Source organism: Phyllobates terribilis, unplaced genomic scaffold (genome assembly GCF_046119375.1).
Source record: "Phyllobates terribilis strain yellow unplaced genomic scaffold, ASM4611937v1 Scaffold_5__5_contigs__length_657084704, whole genome shotgun sequence".
In the NCBI taxonomy this organism is placed as follows: domain Eukaryota; kingdom Metazoa; phylum Chordata; class Amphibia; order Anura; family Dendrobatidae; genus Phyllobates; species Phyllobates terribilis.
Genome location: NW_027362765.1, coordinates 167,066,305 through 167,088,290, shown reverse-complemented (window position 1 = coordinate 167,088,290; position 21,986 = coordinate 167,066,305). Strand labels below are relative to the sequence as shown.

The window sequence follows — 21,986 nt, the reverse complement described above, 5'->3', positions numbered from 1 at the left end:
TTTAAAATTACTAATCATGTTTATCTGTATCTTGACTGGAAAATAATTTGGGCTTTGTAGCAGTGTGCAGCACTGATCCTATTAGGCCATCTATACTAAGCTCCACCAGATTTAAAATTAATAATAATTTTTAGCTGCATCTAGCCCGGAAAATAATTTTGGGGCTCCGAGATGCGCAAGACACATAAGTGCCTTCTTGCTGCACTACCTGCAACATGACCCTCATATTGTCAGAATTCGAAGTAATCATGACTACTGGGTTGCCACACTCTTAGATCCCCCAAACTTTTCGATCAACCTTTTCATTTTAATAAAGACCAAAAAAATGGTTATTTTTGAAATTATAAGCATTAGCAGGTTATTAGAAACTGAAATCAAACAGTTTTCAACTCAAAACTTTATTCTAGGTGATGTTACATTTTCACATAGGACCCCTTGTTCGAAAGGAGCTTCTGAACTCTCTCGTCCATTGAATTTGTCAGGTTTTGGATGGTTTCTGCTTCAATTGTTTTGCATGAGGACAGAATACCCTCCCAGAGCTGTTACTTAGATGTGAACTGCCTCCCGCCATCATAGACACTCCTTTTGATGATGCTCCAGAGGTTCTGAATGGGGTAGAGGTCAGGGGAGCATGGGGGTCACACCATAAGTTTGTCCCCTTTTATGCCCATATCAGCCAGAGATGCAGATGTTTTATGTGCAGCATGAGATGGTGCATTATCATGCAAAAAAATGATCTTGCTGTGAAATACACGGTTCTTCTTCTTGAACCATGGCAGGAACTGCTGTTTGAGAAAATCCACATACATTATGGAGTTCATCTTTAGCGCCTTCAGGGATCCTAAAGGGGCCGACAATCTCTCTCCCCATGATTCCAGCCCAAAACATTACTCCACCTCCTCCTTGTTGGCGCTGTAGCCGTGTTTGCGTGGGGTGTCCATCAACCAGCCATCCTCCACTCCATCCATCTGGACCATCGAGCGCTGCACGGCACTCATCCGTGAACAAAACAGTTTTGAAATCAGTCTTCATGTAATGTTTGGCCCACTGGAGCCGTTTCTGCTTGTGTGAAGTGGATAGAGGAGGTCGACAGGATGGCGTATGCACAGCTGCAAACCTCTGAAGGACCCTGCATCTTGTTGTTCGGGGGACGTTGGAGGCACCAGCAGCTTCAAAAACTTGTCTGCTGCTATGACAAGGCTTTTTTGCCGCTGCTCTTTTAACCTGACGTAATTGCCTGTAGGAAAGAGTCCTCAATTTGCCCTTATCAGCACGCACACGTGTGTACTGTGAATCAGCTACATACTTCTTGATTGCCAAGACACTTCATCCTGATCATCGCACAATGTTGATTGTAGTCATGCCTTGACCTAAACACTCCACAATTTGTTGCTTCTCAGCAGCCGACACATCCCTTTTCTTTACCATTTTGGCAGAAAATGTAGGCTGCTTAATAATGTGAGACAGCCTTCTTAAGTAGTCTTGCCTTTCATTGGACACACCTGCCAAACTAATTAGCACAGGTGTCTGCAATTGCTTACAGTGATATAAAGAGCCCTGACACACATCACCATCAATGAGTTTAACTGACAAACAAACAAATTCTTCCCTTATCACTCCTAAACACTTTTTGCATAATAATTTGGAACACAGTGTACATGTGCTTTTCCACAAAACACCAGTGGTTCACGTAGTGAATCTTACAGTTCTAACTTGCCAACCGTGGTCTGTATGGAGTTGTTCAATAAAGGGCCCAAAATTAAGATAACATAGATGGGAGAGGTCTCTATGAATAGGAATTCCTAAGTATTTGATACCCTGTGAGGGCCAGGCAAACGGAAAGTTGGACTGGATGGAATCCTATATGGATTTGGGGAGGGAGACATCGAGGGCCTCAGACTTCGCTGCATTGATTTTAAAATTTGACCATGTAACAAAGTGATCTATTTCAGCCATAACAGCATGGATGGATATATGTGATTGAGTGATATATACTAGGACATCATCAGCAAATAGAGAGCACTTGTACTCGGTGCCTCCCACCTCAATCCACCTAATATTGGGGTTATGGCGAATTGATGAGAGCAGGTGCTCCGTCACTAGGATGTATAAGAGAGGGGACAGAGGACATCCCTGCCTTGTCCCATTGGTGATTGTGAAAGGTGATGAAAATGTTCTGATGCACCCCCTGGGCCTTGGGACACCCGGAGCCGGACCCTTTTTGGTGGATGCTGGTGGTTGTAGTCTTCGTGGCGGCGACCCGGTTCCGTGGCTCAGGGTGGTCAAACCAGTGGCGGAACTATTTATGTGGTTTTGATGTTTAAATGTCCGACTACGCCACCCGTGGATTGCGGTCAGAGTGAACCGCCGCTGCAGGGCAGACCGCTGAGGCTGGTGTTGTGGGTGCAGCAGAGCGTAGCATAACTCCCCACGGGAGGAGTATAGCCTCAGGGCAGTGTATGCGGAGGATGGGGGTGATGGTGCAGGGCAGCAGCAGTAACGACACGGAGTCAGTGATGCAGTCCAGGGCCTTTACTCACAGTTCTTATTATCCAGACCACGTCTGCAGGTAACGGCTGCCCACGTCGTACTGTGCTCACCAGGTGAGGGGCTCACACAACTCCCAGATAACTTTGGAGCGCTTCACAGGACCCCCTTTGTGTGTCCTTTGTCTGGCCTTTCTTACCAACCCTTCTGTCCGGCTGCCTCGGGCCTCCTCTTGGTAAACTTGGCGCCAGTTTCCCTGACCCTATGTGGTGCCTTCCTAGCGGGTGTAGCGAGGGGCTGCGCCACATAAAATGTCACAGCCTCCGGTTTCTAGCTGAGGGTCGTTTCCTGCCTCCACTAGTTTCGGGGACCGGTCTCCCCCTTTGGCCTGACCCCTCCACGCAGGTGGATTCGGGCGTGCGGTGGCGACTCGCCCGTCCGCACCCCTGGGATCCCTTCATTCCTCGTTCCTGGAGCCTTCTCCGCTCCTCTTCCTTCCTTCTACCTCTTCCAGGCCTGGGCCTCTGTTACTAGGCCCGCCTCCGGAGCAGAGCTCATGCAGAGCCCCTGCTCCCTGCCACTTCTGCTCAGACTTCTCTGCACTGAACTAAGATGGAGCCCACCTTTTATACTCCCTTCTCAATGCACCCAGGAACTGCTTCCTCCCTGCTCCTGCACTACAGGGTTCCCCTTCCTCAGTGTTCCCTCCCCCCACTCCAGCCAGGGACAGGGACTGTCGTGCCCATCTCAGAGGCATATTGGTCGCCCTGCCCCACGGCAATGTGGTGTAATGCATGCAGGTGTCGGGTCCTGATCCACACTCCATCCTTACCTGAGAGTGAGATATCACACCACTGGGTGAGGTGCAATACCTCTGTAGCAACCGAGCCCTCAGGGTGCTACAGTTCCATTTATCTTCAGCCTAGGTGACGTATTGTGATACAGGGCCGTGATTTTGGCTATAAAAGGGTCCCCTAGACCACTACCCCAAGCTTTTTAAGAGAATCATATATGGCGTGCCAGGAGACTCTATGGAATGCTTTCTCAGCATCCAACGAGAGTATCTAATTACAAATTTTTAACTGCATCTAGCCCAGGAAATACTTTGTGCCTAGTAGCAGTGTCTGCTAGTCAGCGGATTATCCCGGCTGTTAAGCAAGCTACACCACCTGTAGTTTGGACACTTAATTTTTTCAAAGGAAATGCTTCGGGACCACGGGATACTCAGTGAAGAGCATCAGGAGGCACCCCAAGGCATAGGGGCTGGGACTGGCAGTAGGATGCCTTGCGGTGGACAGCCGAGCTCGATCCTTATAAAAGCTTTTTAACTGCAGCAGCTTTAGTGGACGCTACTGGAGCTGGAATTACGCGGCTGCTGGCATGAGACTTGCCCTCCAATAGATACTTGTAAATGGATTTAAAGTGTATTCATTCAAATTAGAGAGACAATTTATATTAAAAAGCTTAGAGCTGCCTCCACCACAGGGGGGCTCGCTCGACCCACCAGCGGACAGGCACCAGTATTGGGAGAGGGGGGCTGGCCGTCAGGGTTCACCGCGGCTCTGGCACAAACCCGGCGACACGGAGGTGGCACGGGCAGGAGCGGACTGAACGTGTCGGCTTCTCACTTTTTGGATTTTAGAAGGGCATGACATGCCTATATCTGTGTCTCCCCCTCCTTTTACTCCTCCACCTCTTTTCTTTTCGCATGACTATATGTACTTGTCACTTTTCCATGTGTTAGTTGTGTCTTCTGAGCAGTTTGTCAGCTTTTGGACACCTTTGAAGGTGTTTTCTATGTGTTTCTATGTGTTTTTGTTTGCCTGCCATTGGTTTTAACGGTGTTCGAAGGTGTTCGACGAACAGTTCGACGAACAGTTCGGCGAACACACGGGTGTTCGACAAACCGAACCGAACTCGAACACTACGGGGGTGGCTCAACACTACTCACAATCTAGATTCCCTATCAGTATGTCTTTGGAGTGTGGGAGGAAACTGGAGAACCCGGAGGAAACCCACGCAAACACGGGGAGAACATACAAACTCCTTGCAGATGTTGTCCTTGGTGAAATTTGAACAAAGGACCCCAGTGTTGCAAGACTGCAGTACTAACCACTGAGCCACCGTGCTGCCCATAAACTATTAATATGGGCATACAGGCTATAGAATGCTGAAAAAAGTCCTACCTGTATGTCTCATATTAGATGTCTTGTTGTCAAGAAATCATCTTTTATCTCTTCATATAAATGACCTCTTCCAGGTTATGGGGCTGATGGTACCTGGAAGATAACTTTGCCTCTAGAGATTACTTTACATGAAGGGGGAGTTACCAGTGTGAGACAAGTAACTAACACAGAACAGGAGTAATGGAATTTGTCTTCTTGCAAACACATTTTTTGCAGCCCTTCAGCTCTGCTGTATTGTAAAAATATTGCAACCCTGTCTGCCTCTGAGCTGGAGGCTGAAGCTGAGAGGAATCTACAGATGTGTCAGGTATAATCACACACAGCTCTGCAGTGAGATCAGGAGAGCAGAGAGCGGCCATTACACATCACACTGGTAACACTGGTAACCATTACACAGCAAACTGGTAACCGTTACACATAACACTGGCAACTCCACCTTCATGAAAAATAAGCTGTGGAGGCAGAGTTATCTTCCAGACAACATCCTCCCCAGAGCCTGGAAGAGGTCATTTATATAAAGTGATAAAAGATGATTTCTCAACAAAAGGCATCTGATATGAGGCATACAGAGAGGACTTTTTTCAGCAGTCTATAACCTGTATGCCCATATTAATAGTTTATATAGGTCTAATGTGGTGACAGATTCCCTTTAAATTTTATTAAGTATATAAAACAGAAACCACAAACAAATATAGTAGGAATAAGACATCACAGGCAAGTTAAAAAGAAGTGGGGCACACCGAGTAACTGATAAAAAAGTCCAAAGTGGAAACCTTGCTGAGCAGTTAGTATATAACATAAATAAAAAATAATAAATAAATATATGTCAAATGTAAGTGTTAGTGGCAATTGCAGAATTAACAGATGAAAAGGTGACCAAGCTAGGAAGTAAGGCAAAACAAGCACACTTGTCAAAGTAAGCCACCCAGAAGGACACCTATACATCTACAGTGATGGCCAAAAGTATTGGCACCCCTGCAATTCTGTCAGATAATACTCAGTTTCTTCCTGAAAATGATTGCAATCACAAATTCTTTGGTATTATTCTCTTCATTTAATTTGCTTGCAAGGAAAAAACACAAAAGAGAATGAAGTAAAAATAAAATCATTGATCATTTCACACAAAACTCCAAAAAAGGGCCGGACAAAAGTATTGGCACCCTCTGCCTAATACTTGGTTGCACAACCTTTAGCCAAAATAACTGCGAACAACCGCTTCCGGTAACCATCAATGAGTTTCTTACAATGCTCTGCTGGAATTGTAAACCATTCTTCTTTGGCAAACTGCTCCAGGTCCCTGATATTTGAAGGGTGCCTTCTCCAAACTGCCATTTTGAGATCTCTCCACAGGTGTTCTATGGGATTCAGGTCTGGACACATTGCTGGCCACCTTAGAAGTCTCCAGTGCTTTCTCTCAAACCATTTTATAGTGCTTTTGGAAGGTTGTTTTGGGTCATTGTCCTGCTTGAAGACCCATGACCTCTGAGGGAGACCCAGCTTTCTCACACTGGGCCCTACATTATGCTGCAAAATTTGTTGGTAGTCTTCAGACTTCATAATACCATGCACACGGTCAAGCAGTCCAGTGCCAGAGGCAGAAAAGCAACCCCAAAACATCAGGGAACCTCCGCCATGTTTGACTGTAGGGACCGTGTTCTTTTCTTTGAATGCCTCTTTTTTTGTTCCTGTATACTCTATGTTGATGCTTTTTCCCAAAAAGCTCTACTTTTGTCTCATCTGACCAGAGAACATTCTTCCAAAACGTTTTAGGCTTTCTCAGGTAAGTTTTGGCAAACTCCAGCCTGGCTTTTTTATGTTTCGGGGTAAGAAGTGGGGTCTTCCTGGGTATCCTACCATACAGTCCCTTTTCATTCAGATGCCGACGGATAGTACGGGTTGACACTGTTGTACCCTCGGACTGCAGGGCAGCTTGAACTTGTTTGGATGTTAGTCGAGGTTCTTTATCCACCATCCGCACAATCTTGCGTTGAAATCTCTCGTTAATTTTTCTCTTCCGAACATATCTAGGGAGGTTAGCCACAGTGCCATGGGCTTTAAACTTCTTGATGACACTGCGCACGGAAGACACAGGAACATTCAGGTCTTTAGAGATGGACTTGTAGCCTTGAGATTGCTCATGCTTCCTCACAGTTTGGTCTCTCAAGTCCTCAGACAGTTCTTTGGTCTTCTTTCTTTTCTCCATGCTCAATGTGGTACACACAAGGACACAGGACAGAGGTTGAGTCAACTTTAATCCATGTTAACTGGCTGCAAGTGTGATTTAGTTATTGCCAACACCTGTTAGGTGCCACAGGTAAGTTACAGGTGCTGTTAATTACACGAATTAGAGAAGCATCACATGATTTTTCAAAGGGTGCCAATACTTTTGTCCACCCCCTTTTTTAGGTTTGGTGTGGAATTATATCCAATTTGGCTTTAGGACAATTCTTTTTGTGTTTTTTTCATTGAAGACAAATTAAATGAAGAGAATAATACCAAAGAATTTGTGATTGCAATCATTTTCAGGAAGAAACTGAGTATTATCTGATAGAATTGCAGGGGTGCCAATACTTTTGGCCAGCACTGTATGTGTAACAGCACAATATGGCAAATGGACAAAATGAACACCTACAAAATCCAAAAGGCAGGAGCAAGGCAAAGAACTAGGTCCCACTGCACGTTTCACAGGAAATGCTTTGTTCAGTAACACTATGCTCCTATTTAGTATTGGTGCCATATACTTTTCCTGTAATTACTCTACTACTGATTTTAACATCAGAGCTTCTTATTTCAGCCCATTTGTTTGTTGATTCATTTTTCTTCAAGGCAGAGAAACATGATATGTGGAAGAATGCTGGGTATGGAAGAAGAGCTTGCACTAAAATGGATATCTATAGACAAGCCAAGCGGCACAGGTTACTGGAGGCCAGATAAGTCTGTCAGGGGAACTGATAACACCTACAGATTTAGTTTTTTTCTCTGCTACAGAAACAAGAATAACTTCCTAGATCTAGAGAAAGTGACTTTGATGTATCATAGAATAGAATGGTAGAGTTGGAAGGGACCTCCTGGGTCATCTAGTCCAACCCCCTGCTCAATGCAGGATTCGCGAAACTATCTCAGACAGATGTCTGTCCAGCCGCTGTTTGAACACTTCCATTGAACACTTCCATCACAACCTCTCGTGGCAGCCTGTTCTCCTCATTGATGACCCTCACTGTCTAAAAGTTTTTTCTAATGTCTAATCTGTATCTTCTCCCATTCAGTTTCATTCCACTGCTTCTAGTCTTTCTTTGGGCAAATGAGAATAAGGATGATCCTTCTACAGTGTGTGGTAGATCGGCTCACTCGGCTATGCATTCAGGTATAAACAGAACACTCTTTAAATTTTCAGTTGGTTTATTTGAGCAGCATAAACCAATGTAAAGTTCATGAAAAGAAGCACAGCCCATCTGGCCTAACGGCAAACAAAATAAGAGAAGAGTCCAGCAATGTCCTTGCACCGACTGGGGTCTGGCCACTCCGGGTTAGCAAAAACCACACAGTCCAGGGTTAGGAGGAACAAACACACGCTCCTCTCTCTGGAGCTGGCCTCCAGATACTGACCACCTCCTGAGTCAAAAGGCTGGCTTTTTATAGCCCCTAAACCACGCCCTGGAGTGGAGATAGGGTGGATAGCTTCCCTCCCAGCACTTAGCTATCCACCTGTAAAGCATGCCCTTGTGTTACGCTCACGTCTGGACTAACTGACGTGAGCGTGGTTAGTGGTCCCACTGGACCACGAATCGAGGAGTGCCTGGAGGGGCATGACTAGGGGCCTCGCCAGATCCGACCACGAACACACGGCAGCTTAATCGACTCCGTGGTCTGAGGAGGGATGTGGGAGGTGGCCCAGGTGCTACTCCAGGTCAGACCCCGGTCACAGCTGTTGACCCACACCGGGGAATGCAGGAACGGGCAGGCACGGCTGGTATGCAGACAGGTGGGTACTGGCAGGCACGGCTGGTATGCAGACAGGCAGGTACTGGCAGGCACGGCTGGTATGCAGACAGGCGGGTACTGGCAGGCACAGCTGGTATGCAGACAGGCGTGTACTGGCAGGCATGACTGGTATGCAGACAGGCAGATACTGGCAGGTAGGAACGCAGGCTGGATAGGGACCAGTACAGACTGGGATACAGGAACAGAACCGCAGGTGCGGTGGACAAGAAGAGCAGAACCGCAGGCGCGGAGGACAAGCGGAGCAGAGCAAAACCGCAGGTGCGGAGGACAAGCAGAGCAGAGCGAAACCGCAGGTGCGGTGGACTAGCAGAGCAGAGCAAAACCGCAGGTGCGGTGGACAAGCAGAGCAGAGCGAAACCGCAGGTGCAATGGACAAGCAGAGTAGAGCGAAACCGCAGGTGCGGTGGACAAGCAGAGCGAAACCGCAGGTGCGGTGGACAAGCAGAGCAGAGCGAAACCGCAGGTGCGGTGGACAAGCAGAGCAGAGTGAAACCGCAGGTTCGGTGGACAAGCAGAGCAGAGCGAAACCGCAGGTTCGGTGGACAAGCAGAGCAGAGCGAAACCGCAGGTGCGGTGGACAAGCAGAGCAGAGCGAAACCACAGGTGCGGTGGACACGCAGAGCATAGTGAAACCGCAGGTGCAGTGGACAAGCAGAGAAGAGCGAAACCGCAGGTTCGGTGGACAAGCAGAGCAGAGCGAAACCACAGGTGCGGTATACAAGCAGAGCAGAGCGAAACAGCAGGTGCGGTGGACAAGCAGAGCAGAGCAAAACCGCAGGTGCGGTGGACAAGCAGAGCAGAGCAAAACCGCAGGTGCGGTGGACAAGCGAGGCAGAACAGAGCAGAGCGAAACCGCAGAGCAGAAGGTGCAGGTAGACAGGATAGGGTTCTGTTCACATGGAGCAGACTGGAAAACACAGGAAGATAGTTAGAACACAGAAGGTAGATACGGAGGCAGGGGGACGGGACAAGCAGAACCAGATACACACAAGGTACTTACAATGAAGTAGCGAGTGGACACAAAACTCACAAACAGAAGTACAGAGACAACGAGTTGGAGTTAGGTGCAGGTTCAGACACTGCAGGAAAAGGGCAGGTACAGACATATTGACAAACAGGTAACGGGCTAGGACACAGTTCAGACAAGAACTGAACCCGGAACAAGATACAGGAACGAGCCTGGGAACTCAGCCCCCAGGGTGGCGGAAACAGGCTAGAAGACACAGATACAGGTAACGGGCCTGGGTATACAGCCCCCAGGGTGGCGGAAACAGACAAGATACAGGACAGGATCTGGCAACTCAGTTGCACAGAACACACTGAAAGAAAGTGTTGCTCAGGCCCTTCCTACTGGGTGGAGGGGATTTAAGTATCCAGTGACTCACAGCAATAGGCTGGGGACGCATTATGAGTGCGCACACTGTAACTTTAAGAATCAGGCAGTAACCGCGCCATCGCCCTAAGCAATCAGACAAGAGACATGCACACAGCAAGTACTGGAGCAAAGTGTGCAGCCTGGACTGATAGGTAAGTTGGCGGTCTTGCATGGTGGGAGATGGTAAGCCATGCCAGCACACCGCCAGGGATGTTACACCTTGTAACTCTGGCTATTACCCCTCTCTGCATCTAATGTGCAGGAGAAACCTCCATGTTTTACATCATTGAAGCAAAAAGTCTCAGAGACACGTATGTCCCCTCCAGTATTCTGCCAGTGACTTTGTCACATATTCCCCCCCTCTGCCCAAAGCCGGGGGTTTGGGCACCTTCAGACACCAGACAGGGAACTCTACAGAGGTCATTAGCATTTCCATGTAGTTTCCCAGGCCTGTGCTCTACATGCAAAAAGTCTCAGAGACACATATCTCCCCTCCAGTATTCTGCCAGTGACTTTGTCACAAGTGTTACATCTCTTCAGATATTTGTAGCCAGCTATTAAATCTCCTCTCAGTCTTCTCTTTTGCAAGCTAAACATTCCCAGATCCTTTAACTGTTCCTTGTAGGATGTTGTTTGCAGATTGGTCACCATACTGGTCGCTCTTCTCTGAACTTGCTCCAGTTTTTCGGTCTTTTTTTAAATGTGGCGCCCAGAACTGGACACAGTTTTCCAGATGAGGTCTGACCAAAGAGGAATTTACACACTTCCAATTTTCCTTAGCCACTGCTGAAGTGTACAAACCTATGGCAGATCCTTCTTATTTAGTATGTCTTTGCAGGGTCATAGCTATATGGGATACATGGTTAGCCATCACACCTGGGTCATTTTGCCTTAGGAGGCCAAAAGACCTAAAAGGACCAAACAAATAAATGGGGGCCCTGTTACAGATTTTACAATGGGGCCAAGGAGCTTTAATTCTGTCTCGATAGAATCGCTCTAGCCAGAAATATGACACCTCAGTGAGATGGCTTGTATTACATAAGTTGCCTCTATTATCTAATATCTATGTAATAGAGGGGGAAATAACCCCCTTTCCAGCACAGTCTGCTAAAATAAAAACACTCCTGCAAGCATATCCACCCTGTAATGCATAACATATGACCATGTGGCTATTCTGCATATCTGACCCTATGGGGCTTGACAAAGAACTAGCCGTGAAGCAAGTAGTGAGTGCTTTCAGATGAAATGGAGACTAAATATCATTTAGGCGATAAAATTCTCTTTTTGACAAGTGATGATGTCAGGTTACTGTAGTTCTTTATTTTGATTCAGTTCACTAGTTATAGGGCAGAACTACTCTCCTATATAAAAATGTGCCATTTAGACTAGTTCTCATTCAGTGCATCTGACGCGCCCCCTGGGGCCGTGGGGTACTCGGTAGCTGGGCCGGTCGGTTCTATTGGGGTAGTCACGGCGGCAGTGACCCGGTCTGTGGCTCAGGGCGGTCAATCAATGAAAAGTCAATTGGGGGAATAAAGAAAAGGGGAATAAAGTTTGTGACGCCACCCGTGGTATGCGGCTATATGTGGCCGCCGCTGCTATTCAGATCCACTGGGGCTGTTGGTGATGCAGCAAAGATGGTTCAGCTCTCTACAGGCAGAGCTAGGCCCTAGGGCAGTATATAGGACTTGATGAGGTAGATGTTGTTGATGTAGTGCAAGGCAGGTGACCCAGCAATTAAGTGAAGGACACAGCGGAGTGCAGTCTTCAAGTATTTACTCACAGTTATTAAGATGCTCCAGGTTACAACTGCCGAATTATAACCTCCCACGTCGTCCTGTGTCCTCCGGGGAAGTGATCCAGCCAACTCTCAGATAACTTAGGTGCACTTGAACGGGACCCTTTCTGTGTACCTTCCCAGGTCGTCTCTCTCTGCGCTGGCTCTCGCCCTCCTGCCCTGCGCCTCACACACAGCGTCCCGAGCCCGTGGCCGCAGGCCTTGTTGGGCAACGTCCGGTCTGTCCCCTTTGTCCTATATGGCCATCTTTTCAGCGAATGTATGTGGTTGTTGGTTATGGCACTTGAAGATACCGCAACCTCCGGTTTGCTAGCTGAACCTTAAAGTACTCCACTAGTCTAGGGCCGGTCCCCTTCTGCGGCCTTGATCCCTCCACGGTCTGCGTGAACTCGGGCGCACGGGTGGCATCCCGCACTCGCCGTGCCACTAGGATCCCCTCTATCTCTGAAGCCTTTCTCACCATGTTCTCTCCTCACTCTCCTCCTGTGGAACTGCTCACTCACTGTACTCCTGCTCCCAAAGACTGGAACCAGGATATGGACCCTTCTAGATGTTTCTACCCTTCTTTTATACTGTTCTGTCAGTGCTCCCCTAAACTACTTCCTCCACCCACCTCCTCTACTTAGTTCCACCCTCCTGACAGGGACCAGGCCTGTGCTCTCCCTTAGGAGCTATCTGGACCTTCCCTTATGGTGTTGTGTTGGATGTGAGTGTTTGGGTCCCGGGTAGTGCTCCCTCCTTACCTGAGAGTGGGGTACCACACCTCTGGCTGAGATGCAGTACCTCTGTGGCAACTGGTCCCGCAGGGGCGCCACACATCCTCACAAAAAGACAGATTGTGAGATCTCTTGATTAATATTTACACTTGGAAACAACTCTAAGAAGGTACTATCAGCATAGTATAATGAATTAAACAATAACTATGATCTGTCATGGAAGGTTCCTGGACTGAAAGTGCATATAATTCACTAATTCACTTAGCTGTCATTATGGCGACAAGAAACAACACTTGGGAAAAAAAAAGCTGAAGACAAAAATTTTAAAAAAGAATATTGAATGAGTTCAAATCCATGAAGAGTCATGGCGTCTAGAGCTAAAAGAAAATATCCCATGATCGTAAAAAAAAAAAAAAAAGAATAACATTTAGGATTAAAGATCTTTAGAAAAAAAGAACAACTCTTCACTAAAGCCTGGTTGGAAATCTTGGCTTGTGATTGAGCGTTTACAGCTGAGAAATGAACATTCAATGTGTTTAGCTTGAGAGACCTTTATGAAAGCCTTCATGAAGGAAGTTCAGGGCCTAGTTAAGCAAATCAGAAACAAAAGCTAAGGGAGCTGATCAAAGCAGGCATTAAAGATTTTCCAGACAGTTGCAAACTTTGAGTCTGGCATATCTACTAAGACAGTTATCTACAGTTCTTACCCTTCCGGACATGAACTGCAGTTTGTGAAGATGAAGATTGAGGAACAGTTTCTGAAATAGAAGATCTGGGGATCAAAGTTTTCTGAGCTTGGCATTCTGTTTATTTGGCATGACAAGGAACACTGGACTGTCCATCCTATCAACAATCGTAGCAAAGACTGAAGGATTGGGGCTCCGCTCCACTCCCATGGATGGAGAGCTCTCCTTCTGAGATAATCTTTGTTCGTGTTCAGTGATCACCAAATATGGCGAACATAAATCCTTGTGTGGCGCCCCTGCGGGTCCAGTTGCCACAGAGGTATTGCATCTCAGTCAGAGGTGTGGTACCCCACTCTCAGGTAAGGAGGGAGCACTACCCGGGACCCAAACACTCACATCCAACATACACCACTCCAGTAGGGAAGGGCGAGATTGCTCCTGAGGGAGAGCACAGGCCCTGTCCCTGTCAGGAGGGTGAAACTAAGTAGAGGAGGTGGGTGGAGGAAGTAGTTTAGGGGAGCACAGACAGAGGAGTATAAAAGAAGGCTAGAAACATCTAGAAGGGTCCATTTTCTCCTGTTCCAGTGCTTGGAGCAGGAGTACAGTTGGAGTTGAGTTCAGTTAGCAGTTCCAGAGGAGGAGAGTGAGGACAGAAGACCCGAGCAGTGAGGAGGGCTCCAGAAAGAGAAGGGATCCCAGTGGCCATATAGAATCAAGAGGACAGACCGGACGTCGCTCGACAAGGCCCGCGGCCACTGGCTCAGGACACTGTGTGTGAAGCGCAGGGAAGGAGGGTGAGAGCCAGCGCAGAGAGACGACCTGAAAGGGGTCCCGTTCAAATGCTTCTAAGTTATCTGAGAGTTGGCTGGATCACTTCCCCGGAGGACACAGGACAACGTGGACGGTTACAGACTGGTAACAATAACCTGGAGAACTTAACAACTGTGAGTAAAACTTGAAGACTGCATCCTGCTGTGTCCTTGACTTAATTGCTGCATCATCTGCCCTGCACTACACTGTCCACACCAGCAACATCTACCTCATCAAGTCCTATATACTGCCCAGGGGCTTAGCTCTGCCCGGGGAGAGCTGAACCAACTCTGCTGGGTCACCATCAGCCCCAGTGGATCTGCACCGCAGCGGGGGCCCCATATAGCCGCATACCACGGGTGGCGTCAAGAACGTTATCCCCAAAACTTTATTTCCCCAAATTGACTTTTCATTTATTGACTGCCCTGGGCCACGGACCGGGTCACTGCCACCGTGACTACCCTGAAAAGGACCGGTCCGGCTACTGAGTACCCCACGGCCCCAGGGGCGCGTCATCTGCTTTGAAGACAATGTAGGGATTCACACTCTCAGGTAGGCATTAGGTAGCATTTGCACAGACAATGCGGTTTGGTCCAAACATGTGCAGTTTTATTGCTTTCTTAAAACTTTTGCAAGGACATTTGTGCAGGAGGAGTCACTGTCTGACCTCTTTACATCATACTACATACCAGGTGCTCCTCCTGCACAGATGTCCTTGAAAAAGACTGCTATTTAGCTCAAAATGATCATCTTATGCCGGATACAAATAAATATATCACTCTTGAGTCACTATCCTCTTTGGTGCTGAGGTTGTTCTTCTACGATATGACCAATGTCCTTTCCTCTAGAACAGACTTTCTATAGCAGTGTTGCCGACCTTACACAAACCTCTTGGTTAATGACTTCTTTTGTCACTAAAGCTAAGAAAAAACTTCTGCACAAATGCTATAATATGCAAACATTGAATTTAAGAAATTGCAACTGCATTATTGCTGTAGAAAATACGTTAAAAATTAAGGTACTTAGCGCACAAATTAGCCAATGCATGAGAGCCCAACAGCCAGCGACAAAGCATACCCCTTTATTGGGACCTTAAACCTAATATGCCTAATACATCTCTCCCGGGCTGAAACCCTACAATTATATGGGCAGGTAGGATCCAGCTGTAATTAAAAACAACTTAGGCATATGGGAGTGGTCAGTCAGAGGGAGTGTACTACAAATATCAAAAACTTAAAATAGCAAGAACCTTACAAAGGATAGTTGTCTCCTCTTGGTGGGCTATATCCTTTCTCAGACAAGAACTAGGCAACTAATTTTTAGTATCTGTAGGAGACAGACATGACCTGTATAAGTTCTTCTGCATATTTTCTTTTTATTTTTGCATGTTTTTTTTCCAGGCGGTGCGGATGTCTCCCACCTTAGATCACCATCCCAGGGAGAACACTCCTTGCACTCCACAGTAGTACGCCTCACTGTGGATGCCATTAATTGCCAGTTACCCATCCCCCATGACTTCCTTTGCAGTGGAGTGCCAGTGTCCCAACCGATCTGTGCAAGGCCACTGAAGGGGTGGATGTGTAAGTATAATTCCCCCCTCCCCTATGGTTTATGGTCTGTTCCATGGGCTTTCCCTCTTCTTTATTTCCTCTGGGCCATCTTTTCCCCGCTTCTCTGGTTCTCTGATTAAGGCTATGTGCCCACGATGCGCAAATGAAGCGTAAATTTGCGCTTCATTTCCGCATGTCGTTTTCCCGGAAAAACGCATGCGGAATTTGGCATGCGTTTTTCGCGCGTAATTCGCGCGTTTTGCACATACGGAATTGCCTTGCGTTTTCTACTGCATTGTAGATGGCAATTCCGCATGCGTAAACGCACAAAGAATTGACATGCTGCGGAATTTTCCGCACATCAAAAACGCCGCGGAAAATTCCACAACATGGGCATTACAATTGCGGAATGCCATAGGGGACCATGGCAGAAGGCTAACATGCGTATTTCATGCGTTTACGCTGCGGAAATTTCCGCACAAAATACGCATGAATTGCGCATCGTGGGCACATACCCTTACAGTTCCTTTGCCTGTATTTTGAACTTTTTACAAAATTTGTACTTTATAGCCGCTTCTCTGTAGCTCGTTTCTGGGTCTCCGGCATCTTTTTTGCACTGTTTCAAAGAGGTTTCTCAATGACTACAGCTCCACCCTGGTCCCCTCACCTTTTCCATTGACTGGTGGTCTTGCTTACTTCCACTGGGTCGTTACTACCCCGGGTATGCACCGGTGGGTAGTCTCACTAATCGAGCCCTTCACAAATTTTGTTCGAAATAATATCTCCCTCGTCCCCCTCACCAGCTCAGAGGGGATTGGAGACAGGCCTTTTTCTCTTCTTTAGTGGATTTTGTGCTATTTTTAAAGAGGGACTTACATTCCTGAGTTTTCTTTCCAGGGCCCCAGGCTGTGTCTGGACTTTTTCTGACACCTTTGCTGCCTCTTCTACTGTCCTGGCTTAAACCTCAGGAAGCATCTACATCCATCTAACTTTCATCACCAGTGCCATTTGACCACAGCAGATTTATAGTTTTACATAGTCTCTTCTGGGAACCAGTAGGCGACCTTCATCATCAATTCTAATTTTTTCCAGGCACTATGTCCTCTTCCCGAGAAAATCCCTCAGACAGCCACCTGTCGCACTTACTTACAAATGTCTACTATTTTGCCAGTCGGGTTCCCTCAGGGCCCAGTGCCTTGATCTCCCTCAGGAACCGAGTCCCCGATAATGTGTCCAGGCCTTGACCAAGGCCATAGGTATCCTGGCCAGCCAATGTCTAGTCAGTTAACTGAAGTGTTTGCCAATCTAGCTCACCCGTGAGCGGTTACTTACCGAATGGGCTTTTGCAGAGTTTGAGAACCCTCCATCCACTTCCCACAAATGTTTTTATAAGAGATGTAGGATCTCTTTGATCTGTCTTATTCGGACAGTGAGGGGTACTCTCCGGGTCGAAGACAAGTCTGCCCTCCCTTAGTAGGAAGCGGTTTACTTCTGACGGCTCTGCCAGAAACAGTTCTTCATGCCAAAGAATGGAAACATCCAGATAGGCAAATTCCTTCCTCAAAGAGGTATGAGACTCTGTTCCCCTTTCGGAAAAATTGGTTACCAAATAGTCCATTTCTCCGTCAGTGAACTCTAAGGAAAAACTGTTCCAGTCAGCAAAGAGATGACCAATATTCATTTACAAATTGCTGAAAGGCAACAAAATCCCTTAATTACTGTTAGAACCTTGCTGTTAGGTTTTTTTTCCTTTGCTGGTCACATGACCTTGTTGGCCTATTTAATCCTGCTCCGCCCTTCTGGCTTTGCTGGACTTCATTGTATATCTACTTTCTAGCTAGCCTGTGCTCTGTATCTAGCTCTGTTAGTTTGCTTGGTCTACGGACCTCTATGTTCTATCTATTTTGTTTGTTCGTCTGTCTGCTACTATTTCTGTTAGGAGGTGTCCCATATTCCTCCCAGTCCTTAGTACTTGTAGGGATTCCCTCCCCACATCTATAGGTCTCCGTACAGACTAGATTAGGACTTTAGCAGGTCTGATCGCAGGATCAGGTTCCCTGTTACATCGTAGGGATTCAGCTGAGTCCTATAGTAGGGACAGATCTCCTCTCTTTCCTTAGCTTTGGTAGCAGAACATAACAGTAAGTCCAGCCTGCAAATTCTCTAAGGAAAGATTTTTTTTTTTTTTTGTTCCATCATGGTGTCGGTTCAGGATTTGGCTAAACACCTGCAGGGACTCTCTCTGGAAGTGGCCGAGCTCCGTCAGCACGTGAGTAACTGTCCTGGAGCATATTTCTTGGAGCCTAAGGTATGTTTGCCGGATTTATTTTTTGGTGAACATCGAGAATTTTTTTCATTTAAAAATGCTTGCTTATTGTATTTTCGTTTGAGACCCAAGTCCTCTGGGGATGAATCCCAGCGCGTAGGGTTCATAATGTCACTTTTGCGCAAAGAGCCTCAGGAGTGGGCCTTTTCTTTGCAACCTAGTGATACATGCTTCAGATCAGTGGATAGTTTTTTTTCTGCTTTAGGATTATTATATGATGATCCTGACCGTGTGGCATCAGCTGAGACTGAGTTGAGACGTTTAAAACAAGGATCAGGTAATGTGGAAAAATATTGTACTCATTTTCGTCGTTGGTCCACTCAAACAGGGTGGAACGATTCTGCTCTGAAAAGTCTATTTCTTGCTGGGCTCAGTGAAAGGGTTAAAGACCTGCTAATTGCTTATCCTACACCTGAGGATTTGCAACAGGCTATGCAATTAGCTATACGGGTGGATAGAAGACTGCGTGCTAGGGTTAATGAGAGCAAATCCTCTGCTATGTCAGTTTCTGGTTATGATAATGTGTGTACTAACAGTGGTGAACCGATGGAGATTGGATCGGTGGCACCTCGCTCTCAAGAAAAAGACCGTCGTTTTTCGGAAGGCTTGTGTTTCTATTGCGGAAAATCTGGTCATTTGATTAAAGGCTGTGAGCTTCGTATGAAGAAAGAAAAAAAAATGGTCAGTCACGCCCGTATTGCCTGTTTAAATTCCAAGGGTATATTTTTAGCTGCTTCCACGATTGCTCAGGAAAAATTAATGGAATTTCGGGTGTTTGTTGATTGCGGGTCTACACTGAATGTAATTGATGGGGGATTCGTGGAAAAACTCAATTTAAAACCTGAACCTTTATCATCCCCCATTGCTGTGGTTTCTGTGGATGGCTCCCCTTTGAAGAATATTACTCTCAAGGTCAGTGAATTTCCTCTCACTATTAATGGTGTTCACCATGAGAAATTGGATTTGGTAGTGTTGAATAACTTGCCTTCTCCAGTAATATTGGGTTTGCCCTGGTTAAAATTTCACAATCCTGTACTGGATTGGTCTACCAGTGAAATTAAATCCTGGAGCCATAAATGTTATGACAAGTGTTGTAACGGGCGTATTGCAGCTTTGGATAGGGGAGAATTGCCTGTTCCTATTCAGGATTTTTGGAGAGTTTTTTCTGAGAAAGAATCGCAGGTTTTGCCTCCCCATAGAGACTATGATTGTTCTATTGAATTTGTCCCTGGAGCGATTCTTCCTAAAAGTCGTTTATTTAACCTTACTATTCCTGAGAGGAAGGCTTTGGAGGAATACATACAGACAAGTTTGGCCGCCGGTCACATTAGGCCCTCTAAGTCTCCTGTGGCGGTTGGATTTTTTTTTGTAAAAAAAAAGGACGGCGGTTTACGTCCTTGTCTGGATTTTCGTGAGATTAACAAAATTACGGTACGCAATCCTTACCCACTGCCATTGATTCCTGATCTGTTTAACCAGTTATTGGGGGCCAAGTGGTTCTCTAAAATTGACCTTAAGGGGGCATACAATCTGTTGCGCATGAAGGAGGGTGATGAATGGAAGACTGCTTTTAACACTCCTGTGGGTCATTTTGAGAATCTGGTTATGCCTTTTGGTCTTACTAATGCTCCTGCATTTTTTCAGAATCTGATTAATGACATCCTTAGACCTTTGATCGGTAAAAATGTGGTTGTGTATTTGGATGACATTTTGATTTATTCGCCAGATCTGGAGTCTCATTGGCGGAGCGTGCGTGAGGTATTACAGTTATTAATGGACAATTCGCTTTTTGCTAAGCTGGAGAAATGTGAGTTCGCTGTACAGAGAATTAGTTTTTTGGGCTACATTATCTCCAGCAAAGGTTTTGAGATGGATCCGGTTAAGGTTCAGGCTGTGCAGGAATGGCCTAGGCCTATTGGTTTGAAATCGATACAGAGGTTTTTGGGTTTCGCCAATTACTATAGAAAATTCATAAAAAATTTTTCTAGTATTGTCAAACCTCTGACTGATCTCACCAGGAAAGGTGCTGATGCGGTTCAGTGGTCTTCTGAGGCCATTGAAGCTTTTGTGTATCTCAAGGAGAGGTTCACCTCTGCTCCCATCCTTATGCAGCCTGATGTTACTAGGCCGTTTTTGGTTGAGGTTGATGCTTCCTCTGTGGGGGTTGGCGCAGTATTGTCTCAGGATAACGGGGATGGATTACATCCCTGTGCCTTTTTTTCAAAAAAATTTTCGGAGACTGAATTGAATTACGATATTGGTAATCGGGAATTATTGGCTATTAAACTCGCATTTGAACACTGGCGCCACTTCTTGGAAGGTGCGGAATTTCCCGTTCAGGTTCTTACGGATCATAAAAATCTGATATATCTTGATGCTGCCAAGCGCCTGAATGCCCGTCAGGCTAGGTGGGCACTGTTTTTCTCGCGGTTTAATTTCTCCGTTACTTACATCCCTGGTACTAAGAATGTTAAGGCGGATGCCTTGTCTCGCAGTTTTTCTCCCATAGTCGGTGCTGAGAAAGAGGAAAACATTTTACAAGAAGGTGTTGTGATAGCTGCTTTAGACTCCGTTTTGGAAGATGAGATTCTTAAAGCACAGGAGAATGCCCCATCTAACACTCCTCATGGGAGGTTGTTTGTGCCTGGGACCTTTAGGAGAGATTTGTTTGTTGAGTGTCACGAATCTCGGTTGGCAGGTCATCCCGGAATCTCTGAGACCAAGAGACTGGTGGGTCGCAGTTTTTGGTGGCCTGGATGGCAGAAGGAAGTCATTAAGTGGGTGCGCCAATGTACTATATGTGCTAGATCTAAGTCCTCACATACTCCTGCTGCGGGGTTACTTTGTCCTTTGGAGGTCCCCAGTGCTCCTTGGACACATTTGGCTATGGACTTTATAACTGACCTTCCCCCCTCTGAGGGTTTTACTGTCATCTGGGTGGTCGTGGACCGTTTTAGCAAGATGTGTCACTTGGTTCCCTTCGTCAAACTGCCCTGCGCTAAAACTCTCGCTAAGGCCTTTGTCAAGGAAATTGTCAGACTTCATGGCGTTCCTACTGACATTGTTTCTGATAGGGGTCCTCAGTTCGTGGCTCGTTTTTGGCGTGCCTTTTGTGACAGGTTGGGAATTCATTTGTCGTTTTCGTCCGGATATCATCCTGAATCTAATGGCCAGACAGAAAGGAAAAACCAGGATGTTGAGCAGTTCTTGCGTTGTTTTGTGGCAGACAATCAAGAGGGGTGGTCTGAGTTTCTGCCACTTGCCGAATTTGCTCTGAACAATCATACATCTTCTTCTGCTGGTTGTTCGCCTTTTTTTTGTTGTTCTGGGAGACATCCGTCGTTTGGGTCGTTCTCCAAGTTGGGATCTGCCGTGCCTGAGGAGGAGAATTTTTCCGGTGATTTGGAAAGAGTTTGGACGGATGTGCGTGGTAATCTTCAGGAGGCCAACAGAAAATCTAAAGACTACTTTGATAGGAAACGACAGGAGGTTTTGTTCGCTGTTGGTGACATGGTTTGGTTGTCCTCTAGGAATCTGCGGTTGAGGATTCCTTCTAAGAAATTGGGTCCCAAGTTTGTAGGGCCCTTTAAGGTGCTTCAGGTTGTCAACCAATCTGCTGTTAGGTTGGAGGTTCCTACCTCCTGGAGAATTAATCCGGTCTTTCATGTCTCTCTGTTAAAAAAAGCTGTTGTGTCGGATGGTGACGCCTCTGCCTCTGTTCCTCCGGTGGTGGAGGACGGGGAATATGAAATTTCTCGCATCCTTGACTCTAGACGGTATAGAGGTAGTTTGCAGTATCTTGTGGCCTGGAAAGGTTTCGGACCCGAGGATAACTCTTGGGTGAGGTCAGATGATGTTTCCGCGTCCAGACTTATCAGAGCGTTTCACAGGAGATTTCCTGATAAGCCTGGTCCTAGGGGATCCGGAGGATCCTCTTAGAAGGGGGGGTACTGTTAGAACCTTGCTGTTAGGTTTTTTTTCCTTTGCTGGTCACATGACCTTGTTGGCCTATTTAATCCTGCTCCGCCCTTCTGGCTTTGCTGGACTTCA

The 21,986-nt window shown here is 46.6% G+C and overlaps 1 long non-coding RNA gene across 1 annotated transcript in view; it reads left to right on the top strand.

Annotated features, from left to right (window-relative positions):
* Positions 1-21,986, top strand: part of LOC141271001 (uncharacterized) — a 104,136-nt gene that overhangs the window by 63,512 nt on the left and 18,638 nt on the right. The window contains exon 2 of the long non-coding RNA XR_012321793.1: positions 15,461-15,640. This is a non-coding gene — a long non-coding RNA (uncharacterized lncRNA). The remainder of the gene's footprint in view (positions 1-15,460; positions 15,641-21,986) is intronic.